Consider the following 10221-nt stretch of genomic DNA (forward strand, 5'->3'; position numbering starts at 1 on the left):
GTTTAGTGACGCATTGCACGCAATTTACAGGCCCTTGCTTGTGAGTGATTACTTAGGGAGTCCTTAGCTCGTTGCCGGTGTTTGGTTGATCTCAGGTGAGTTCTTGATGCTCCGTTTAACTCTTTTTAAGTTTTGGGCTAGCATGCACACCTAAGCGATTTTGCTTGATGAAATGTTTTAAACGATTTTACATAGGCTTGCTAGTATTGGTAGGCCTTGAAATGTTAAAGAATGTGTGTATGTATATATATATTATAGAATGGCCAATATTTGGCGAATGTTGTAGTCGTCTCGACTACTGAATGTTGCGTATGCCTACTTTGTGTTTGCATGCGATGAATGTTACGTGTTTGGGTTGTACGTTTGCTCGACCCTGAATGTTATTATTGAATGTTATATATATATATATATATTTATATATAGGAATGTACGTATAAAGATGTTTATGCGTAAGGATGATTATTTATTAAATGTGATGACCTAACTGATGTATTTCTGTTTACAGTTTTAAAACCGTTGGAATGACTATTAAGACTTTTGTTACTTATTTAAAACTTGAACTCACTCAGCTTAAGCTGACTTTGTGTGCATGTTAGTGTGAGTTTCAGGTTAAGAAGAGGATGCCTTATCGCTTGGACGTGCACGAAGCTACTTGGACGGCGAAGGGCATACGGGATTTGAAGATTTTATTATTAAACATTTCTTTTTAAAAATTTTTAATAAAGATAATTATGTTGGTTTTGGGCAAAATTCCCTGGTTTTGGGAACTTATTTTGTTATTTACGTTTTCTGCCGAATTATACTCTGTGATGCTTATTTTAATGAAAAGAATTGTTTTTAAGTTTAATTATTTTTACGAGTGTTTTGAATGATTACCAACTGTGGGGTTCCCGGGGTTCGGGGCCTTACGTCAGTTCGCAGGAGGAGGCTGTAGACTTTATAGGCAATCCAAACCGAAATCAAAATTCTTTCAATTCTTATAATTCGGGATGGAGGGGCAATCAGAATTCCAACTGGAGAAACGGGAATCCATCCGGTTTCCAGCAGCTTCAGAGTCTATTCCAGGATGCAGGTGATGGAGCGAGCACTGGGGAGAAGAAGCCCACTTTAGAGGAGATGATGGCACAGCAGACGCAGATGTTGTCCCAGCTTATGACACGAGAGGATTCCCGTCATAAAGAGACCTAGGAGAAGTTTCGTGAGCACGAGTCATTCATGAGGAATCAGGGAGCGTCGATTTAGAATCTTGAGCGGCAGATGGGAGAGATAGCTAGTTGTTTGAACGAGAGGCCGCATGGTACGCTACCGAGTAATCCTGAGCAAAACCCGAAAGGATTCGCGAAAGCTGTTATGACGAGGAGCGGTGCGGAGGCACGAGATGAGCCCGTGATTCAAGAGAGGTCTAGAGGAGGAGTAGTTGAGGAGCCTGCAGTTGTTGATAGAGAGGAGCAGGTGGATGAGGAGATTCAGATGGAGTCACCGCCGTCCCAGGTGTATCAGAGGCGCAGCCCAGGAAGTACAGCACAGGCCGAGAAATAGCAGTTACCGAGCACACCACCAAGAGTCTACAAACCTAGAGTGCCATACCCCGGGAGACTTCGCAGGGATAGAGATGAGGAGCAGAACTCCAAATTTCTTGATCTTTTACAGCAGCTTCACCTTAGTATTCCATTCCTTGAGGCACTTATCCAGATGCCGAACCATGTGAAGTTCCTTAAGGATATTCTCTCGAATAAGGAGAAGTTAGTTGAGGTCTCTTCCATCCCTTTAAGTGCTAGTTGTTCTTGTGTCTTACAGAGGAAGTTACCAGAGAAGATGTCCGATCCAGGGAGTTTCACGATTCCCTGCATTTTGAGTGATGATACGGTGATTCACGCACTGGCTGATCTTGGCGCCAGTATTAATCTTATGCCGTATTCCGTGTACAGCAAGTTGGGTTTAGGCGAACCGAGGCTTACCAGGATGAGTATCCAGCTTGCAGATCGTTCTGTGAAATACCCTCGAGGGGTGGTCGAGAACATGCTTGTTCGTGTCGACAAGTTCATCTTCCCGGTGGACTTTGTCATTCTGGACATGAACGATGATGATAATGTACCGCTTATCTTAGGCCGACCATTTCTTGCCACTGCTCAGGCGTTGATCGACGTCTGCGAGGGTAAGTTGATCTTGAGAGTTGGGGATGAGAATGTCACTTTTGATGTTCGGTAGTCACTTAAACACCCCAAGTCTACTAATGACTCCTTGTACTTCATTGATACCATCATGGAACATGTTGTGGAGTTTTTCAGTGAGATCTGTGGAGGATCTACCTCCGACACTCAGATTCTCGATAGGGAGATTCCGGAGGTTGAGATGGTCGTCATGACCAATCAGTCAATGGATGATGACACTGAGTCACATGCCCCTGAGTCTGAAGTGTCTGCTGGGATGGTACGAGACGATTCGATGGACTAACCTTCCGTAGAGAATCCCCCTCCTTCCTTAGAGCTTAAGGATTTGCCAGCCCATTTGGAGTACGCGTTTTTGGACGAGGAGAGGAAGCTGCCGGTTATTATTGCATCTACGTTGACGGAGGTCGAGAGAGAGAGAGAAGTTGTTGAGGGTGCTGAGAGAGCACAAGGAGGCCATTATTGGAAGATTATCGACATTAAGGGTATGAGCACTTCATTCTGCACTCATAAAATCCTCATGGAGGATAATTTCAGGACTGTCGTTCAGCCTCGGTGGCGGCTTCATCCGAAGATGCAGGAGGTGGTGAAGAAGGAGATTATCAAAATCCTTGATGCGGGGATCATTTTCCCCATTTCTAATAGTTCATGGGTCAGCCCAGTCCAAGTGGTTCCTAAAAAGGGTGGCATGACTGTCGTCACCAATGAGAGGAACGAGCTCATTCCCACTAGGACTGTGACCGGTTGGAGAGTCTGCATTGATTACCACAGACTAAATGATGCCACGAGGAAAGACCACTTTCCTTTACCTTTCATTATTCAGATGTTGGAGCATCTAGGTACTTTCAGATTCCGATTGCTCCCGATGACTAGATGAAAACCACGTTTACCTGCCCATATGGAACGTTTGCCTATAGACGTATGCCGTTCAGACTATGTAACGCTCCAGCCACATTTCAGAGGTGCATGGTGGCTATTTTTCATGACATGATCGAGGACTCCATGGAGGTTTTTATGGATGATTTTTTTGTGTTTGGGAGCTCTTTTGATCATTGTATCTCCAACCTTGAGAGGATGATGGCCCGATGCGTTGACACCAACCTAGTCCTTAACTTGGAGAGGTGTCACTTCATGGTACGAGAGGGCATCATTTTAGGGCATCGTATTTCAAGTGCGGGCATAGAGGTCGACCGAGCGAAGGTCGAGATCATTTCTAATCTTCCCTCACCCACTTCTGTAAGATCCATCCGAAGTTTCTTGGGTCACGCCGGGTTCTACCGTCGGTTCATTAAAGATTTTTCCAAAATTGCGAGACCTGACGAGTGACTCGTAGGGAAGCCGTTTAGTGAGTTAAAAGATATAAATGCATTGGCTTAACCAACATAATTTCATGGAATTAGTTGACTATGGTTACTCATATGTTCGCAGGTAGGAGGTAGAGGATGAAATTACGAGAACGTGGGCGAAAACGGCGAAGAAAATGGAGTTGAAACGAGAAAGATATGAAGAAAACAAGAAAATGAGCGAAAGCTCCACCATGGCCCATGGTGCGGTCAACCCAGCTCCAAAATGACAGTTTTCACCGTACCGTGGTCATTCTATGCACCGTGGATGGACAGTGGCCCACGGTCTGGACCGTGGACCATGGTCCGACTCGTAACTTCCGAGTTTGAGCCACTTTTTAGGCCGTTTTTTGTTATCTTTTGAGATATCTTTCAATTGGGATGACTCTAGGGCGATTTCTGGAGTCCAAGAATTGTTTTTGGTGATTACTATCATTAGTTTGTGTGTTTGATTCTTATGAACAAGACTATAGAAGCAATGTGATCAACCAAACCATGTGTGGCTAATTTCTTTTGTATTTCTCTTGGATGTAAGGTTATTTACAATGCACTTTATGTTAATTGTTTTTGAACATTGGATTGATTGTCTAATTGTTTTTGTTCGGATAATCATGATGTTTATGTGATTGTTTGTAAATTGTCCACATCGTTTAAACCTAATTGCAACCTATACGTTCTTGGTGTCGTTGACAATTGAGATTTAGTGGAAGGAATTAGGATTAAACATATTGATTGATTACCAAGTAGCAACCTCTTGTCCTAGGAATCCGAGTACTTAGTTCTTGATTAATCACAAATAATTATATCTACACAAAACCGGGAAATTATGGTTTATCCATTGAACTTTAACAAGAGTGTTGCATAATAACCCGAACACCTAGAGTAATACTTTTTTAATCGATTGTTTACAACTTATTTGCTAGTTTATTGTAGTTCATAAAACTCAATCAAAATCAACTTGAAGATAACTTTTTGTCATTTACTTTTATATTAGTTTAATTTCTAAGCTACTTTAGTAACACATATTCCACAAACTCTCTGTGTTCTACACCCACTTGCTGCTATCTATTTAGTTGTAATTGGTTTATTTTTGCGTGAGTCTTCGACCTCACGTCAAATTTTGGCGCCGTTTCCGGGGAGTAGTGCGCAACATGTGTTATTTTTTTAGTTTTTGTTTAATTGTTATTGTCAGTTTTACGCGGGTTGTGCTAGTGTGCAAGTATCTACAGGTATATACATACACGACGCTCTCGGTCTTCATCACCGTTAGCATTTGATTCTGAAATCGAGAGAACCTTTCGTCATAATCGGATTCTTCAAAGGGAGAAAAAGGTTACTGGGTCGCCAAGCACAAATAGTCAAACAGCTGACACAACAATCATGACTTCGAAACAAACTGTACCGCCAATGCCACCACCCATCCATCCACAAAACTCATCATCCACCGAACCCATTACTATCGCAATTTCTACAAGTGTACCTACTTCAACCGTGTTCAGTTTCTAGCCACCAGTTAACCTTCCACCCGTGACAATTTTATGCCCAATCAAGGATAATCTTCAAATTCATCACAACAATCACCTTTTCACTCTCAACAACACCCACTTTACAATCAACAACCATACGCATTTCCCCAAGACCCACCCATAACCCATATTTCACCAGGTCAGAGAGTGGGCCCGCATTTGTTTAGTGGGCCAAGGTATGGTGATGGCAACGAAGGGTATGAAGAGTTTGAAAGTGGAGTTGATGGGAATCAGTTAAGGATTCAAGGGCAATTCGGGTATGGACCCGAACTTCAACCACAACAACAAATGCAACAATGGGGTGGACCTCCAATTATTCAAGAACAACCGCAACAACCACAACCATTGCAAAAAGTCCACAACAACCGCAATATCAACAACCTCAACAACCAAATCCCCAACCACAATTCCAAAAATATGCCCAACAAAGGCCCATTTACCGGCAAATGGGCCAACCGAGAGTACCATTGGGGGTACCAAGAAGGCATGCAAGAGAGATGGTAAGGGGAATTGAAGCTCACTTTAGACCGGTCATCACCAATAACCTATCTCCGGTTGTTATTCTTCAAAACCAAAATGGAAGAACGTTTGAGGTGAGAACCAATGCGCTCCAAAGTTTACCAAAGTATAAGGGTCTAGCAACGGAAGAACCTTATTTTCATTTGGAGGCATATGACTCTATTTGCAACACGATTGGGGGTCAAGGTTTCTCACCGGATGAGGTTAAGTTGGTGTTGTTTCAATTTTTGTTGGAGGATAAGGCAAAGAGATGGTTCTACACATTGCCATCCGCATCGATTTACACTTGGGCTGAGATGCAACAAAGGTTTTTGGAAGAGTTTTATACGGCCCAAAAGACTAATGATGCGAGACGAAGTTTGAGATCTTTCCAACAACAATCGGGTGAAATGTTTCATGAAGCATTCGAGAGGTTTAATATGATCATCAAGAATTATCCTCATCATGGTATAGCTCTTTGGGAATTGTTGAATGCTTTTCATAAGGGGTTGAATGCGGAAGATGAGCGGAATTTAATGTCAATCACAAATCGTACATTCGGTACCAATTATGAACAAGATGATTGGGCATTTTTGGAGCAAATGTCGGTCACATCTAAGAGAAAGGCTCAAACCGCAAGGAGAGCAAGGCCGGCAATTGGAAGACCACAAGTCCATGCCGTAGAAGATGTAGGAGTACAAACCACTAATAAAAGAATTGATGTTTGTACAAATTGCAATGAGTTGGGTCATGCAGCGGATGTGTGTATGGTGGGACAAGAACAAGTGGACGAAGTGAATGCGATTCAAGGTCAAGGGGGAGGTGGTAGAAACTATAACATGAACTCAAACACTTACCACCCCGGGTTGAAAAATCATCCCAATTTTCATTATGGGAATCATGCCACTCAATCCAATCCGAATTTCCAAGGGAATCAAGGAAATTATGTTCCACACCAACAATACAACAACCAAGGCTTTCAAAGTCAATTTCAACAAACGGGAAGTGGTCAAAGTGGATCTTCGGGTCAAAGTTCTTCAAGTGGGAATGAAGTCATGCATATGCTTAGGATGATACAACAAGACATGCAAAGGAGAAATCAACTTGATGAAGTGCGCATGAAAAAGGATGAGGTCCGTGACAAAGCCATTCAATCGTTGACCACTCAAATGGGTCAACTTGCAAACGATATTGAGAATTTGAAGAAAAACAACTCGAGCTTAAAGAAGGGGAACAACGTGCATATCAATGCGGTAAGTATTTTACCTAATTTTGGAATTTCCAGTGTTCAAGTTGATCCAACACCACAGTTTGTTGAGGGGGTGGTGGAAGATATTAGTGATGAGACTGAAAATGTGAGTAATTATGAAACAATTTTTCAAAATAACTCTGAATTACAACCGAATGAAATATCGTTTTGTGAAAATTGTTCTTGTGATAAATATTTAAATGACAAATTAACCAAAATAAGGGATGAGAGGGTTGATAATAATATTATCCCAAGTAAACTTCAAGACCCAGGAGTGCCCCATTTATCAATCCAAATCGGTGAATTTAAAACTGATCGGGCACTGCTAGATCTTGGAGCTTGTGTTAGTATCATGCCCGGTAGTTTATATGATCAGTATGAGTTTGGTCCGCTACAAAAAGTAAATACCACCGTGCTTTTAGCGCATCAAACCCATACACTTCCCCAAGTCATGATATATAATGTGATGGTACATGTGGAGGAATTCTGTTACCCAGTTGACTTTTTAGTACTTGATTATGCTAAAAATGTAACTAATACGCAACACACAGTCATATTGGGTAGACCCTTCCTCGCCACTTTACTTGCAGTAATTGATTGTGCTAAGGGGACACTGGGAATTAAATATGGGAATCGTGATAAACGGTTATTATTATTTGAAAATACTACTGACCTTCTTGTTGACAAGGAAAGCCTGAAGGAAAATTTTGTTAACAAGTGTGTATCCTTGAGCAAGGATCACATGAAAATGGAGTGTTTTGTGATTAACAGGTCAGTTGAGAAGAAGGAAGTTGAGCATCAACAGAGTGAGATGGTGGCCGACCAAGGAAGACGAAAGTGAGACATCCACCTAACCTAAATGATCCAGGGTGGACGATGAGGATGAGGATGTTCGTTCCCGACCCTGGTTTGCCGGAAGACTGGCAACAATTGCTTGAAAAAGAGCGTGTTTATAACGAGAAGGCTGCATGGGAGTGGGCCAATCACCCACCTTGAATGTCATAAAAGTTTCAAAAAGGTGGTAATTGTACATTTTGTATATTTTTATTTTGGTTTATAATTTCTAATTTGTTTGTTATTAATGGTATTTTAAGTTACCATCTTAGCAAAAACCAAGTGTGGGGAAATTCTTATGGATTTCTCTTCGACACTTTGATGGGGACAACACGTTTTTTTTTCATGAAAAGAAGTGGTGTTTCTTTGTTTTTATTTTCTCAAAACCATACCTTGGGGGCAAAGTATCCCAAGTGTGGGGATGGGGAAATTTTTCGTTTTAAAATAAAAAAAAATTATAAAAATTAACAAAAAAAAAGATTTTTGAAAGAAAACCGGAAAGTGATAAGATGGAGGGGGGGGGGGGGTAAAGTTTTGGTCCCTTTTCATGGTCATAATTCCCTCAAAGTCAAGTTTGCTTAGTTGTTTAAAAAAAAAAAGAGGTTGAGAAGTAATTTAGTCAAAGTTAGCATGCTTTCGGTATAATAACCTGCATAACATATCCATAATCACTCGGATGTGGGGAAAGTGAGGAGTGGTTATTCTCCGTTAGAACTTGGTGCGATCAATGCATTTCGAGACCTTAGCTTGGCATAAGTGCAAAAGTGATAGAGGCAATTAGGTTAAAGCCTCGTCTGTATGAGCGCAAGTGTGGGTTTTGGGGGTTGGGCCTCATACATTATACATATGAGCGTGGGCAATGAGAGGGGCAGGGGGTTGGTTCCCTTATAAAACTTTATTGGACCCATTCTTTTTCTTCGATCAACCCCAATGTTATTTTGCCAGACGATCCGGCTTAGTAGGTATTCTTTGTATTTGTAATTGTTATAGTACTAATCAATAGGAAGTATTAAGTATTATGTTTACTCAAAAAAATGAAAAAAAAATGGAAAAGAAAAAAAAATGAAAAAAAAAGAAAATAAAGAAAAGAAAAAAGAAAGAGAAAGTTGAGAGTCAATGTTCGAAGTAGGGTGTAGTGAGTGTTGAGATGCAAGTTAGTAATGTTTATAGTTGTTTATTTTATTGTTTACTTAGTTTTGATGTAATAAGCCAGATCGGATCGATTGAGCTACTTTTAATATTCCCCTTCCATACCCTTAGACCTTGCCCCATTATAACCCGTTTTAAGTCCTCTTGATTTACATTTGTGTCAAAGCATTTATATAGGTGGAGATTTGATGGTAGTACAAGCGTATGCGAGGAGAATTGTTTATGATTGAATACATGTGAATGATCACCAAGAAGAGAGTTAATGTGTGGAGGTGTGTTATGTGTGGGTAAAAACCGAAATCATGTTAGGCTTGATTAGAATTCTATGGTTTAAATATAATATCAAGTATACTAGTGCAAACCTATAGTAACGAGGGAATAGGGTATGACTTGGGACCTTGACTAAACCGGGATTGTTGGTATGTTTGGTGGTTGTAGTTTGAAAACAATTTTTGTTTGAAGTGTTTCTTGGGGGCAAGCAACGGTTAAGTGTGGGAATGTGACGAGTGACTCGTAGGGAAGCCGTTAAGCGAGTTAAAAGATATAAATGCATTGGCTTAACCAACATAATTTCATGGAATTAGTTGACTATGGCTACTCATATGTTTGCAGGTAGGAGGAAGTAGAGGATGAAATTACGAGAACGTGGGCGAAAACGGGGAAGAAAACGGAGTTGAAACGAGAAAGATATGAAGAAAACAAGAAAATGAGCAAAAGCTCCACAGTGGGCCACGGTCAACCCAGCTCCAAAATGACAGTTTTCACCATACCGTGGTCATTATATACACCATGGATGGACCGTGGCCCACAGTCTGGACCGTGGACCACGGTCCGACTCGTAACTTCCGAGTTTGGGCCACTTTTTAGGCCGTTTTTTGTTGTCTTTTGAGATATTCTTCAATTGGGACGACCTTAGGGAGATTTCTGGAGTCCAAGACATTGTTTTTGGTGATTACAAACATTAGTTTGTGTGTTTGATTCTTATGAACAAGACAATTGAAGCAATGATGATCAACCAAACCATGTGTGGCTAATTTCTTTGGTATTTCTCTTGGATGTAAGGTTATTTACAATGCACTTTATGTTAATTGTTCTTGAACATTGAATTGATTGTCTAATTGTTTATGTTAGGATAATCATGATGTTTATGTGATTGTTTGTAAATTGTCCATACCGTTTAAACCTAATTGTAACCTATACATTCTTGGTGTCGTTGACAATTGAGATTAGTGGAAGGAATTAGGGTTAAACATATTGATTGATTACCAAGTAGCAACCTCGCGTTCTAGGAATCTGAGTACTTAGTTCTTGATTAATCACAGACAATTATATTTACACAAAACCGGGATATTATGGTTTATCCATTGAACTTTAACAAGAGTGTTGCGTAATAACCCGAACTCCAAGAGGAATACTTGTTTAATCGATTGTTTACAACTTATTTTCTAGTTTAT

At 40.7% G+C, this 10221-nt stretch overlaps 1 pseudogene; it reads right to left on the minus strand.

Annotated features, from left to right (window-relative positions):
* Nucleotides 1-5906: 5906 nt before the first annotated feature.
* On the minus strand, nucleotides 5907-6007 carry LOC143561468 (small nucleolar RNA R71; annotated as a pseudogene).
* Between the last annotated feature and the right edge of the window lie 4214 nt (nucleotides 6008-10221).

This window comes from Bidens hawaiensis, unplaced genomic scaffold (genome assembly GCF_021521415.1).
Source record: "Bidens hawaiensis isolate Kalapana, Puna unplaced genomic scaffold, B.hawaiensis_p1.1 tig00020677_1, whole genome shotgun sequence".
In the NCBI taxonomy this organism is placed as follows: Eukaryota; Viridiplantae; Streptophyta; class Magnoliopsida; order Asterales; family Asteraceae; genus Bidens; species Bidens hawaiensis.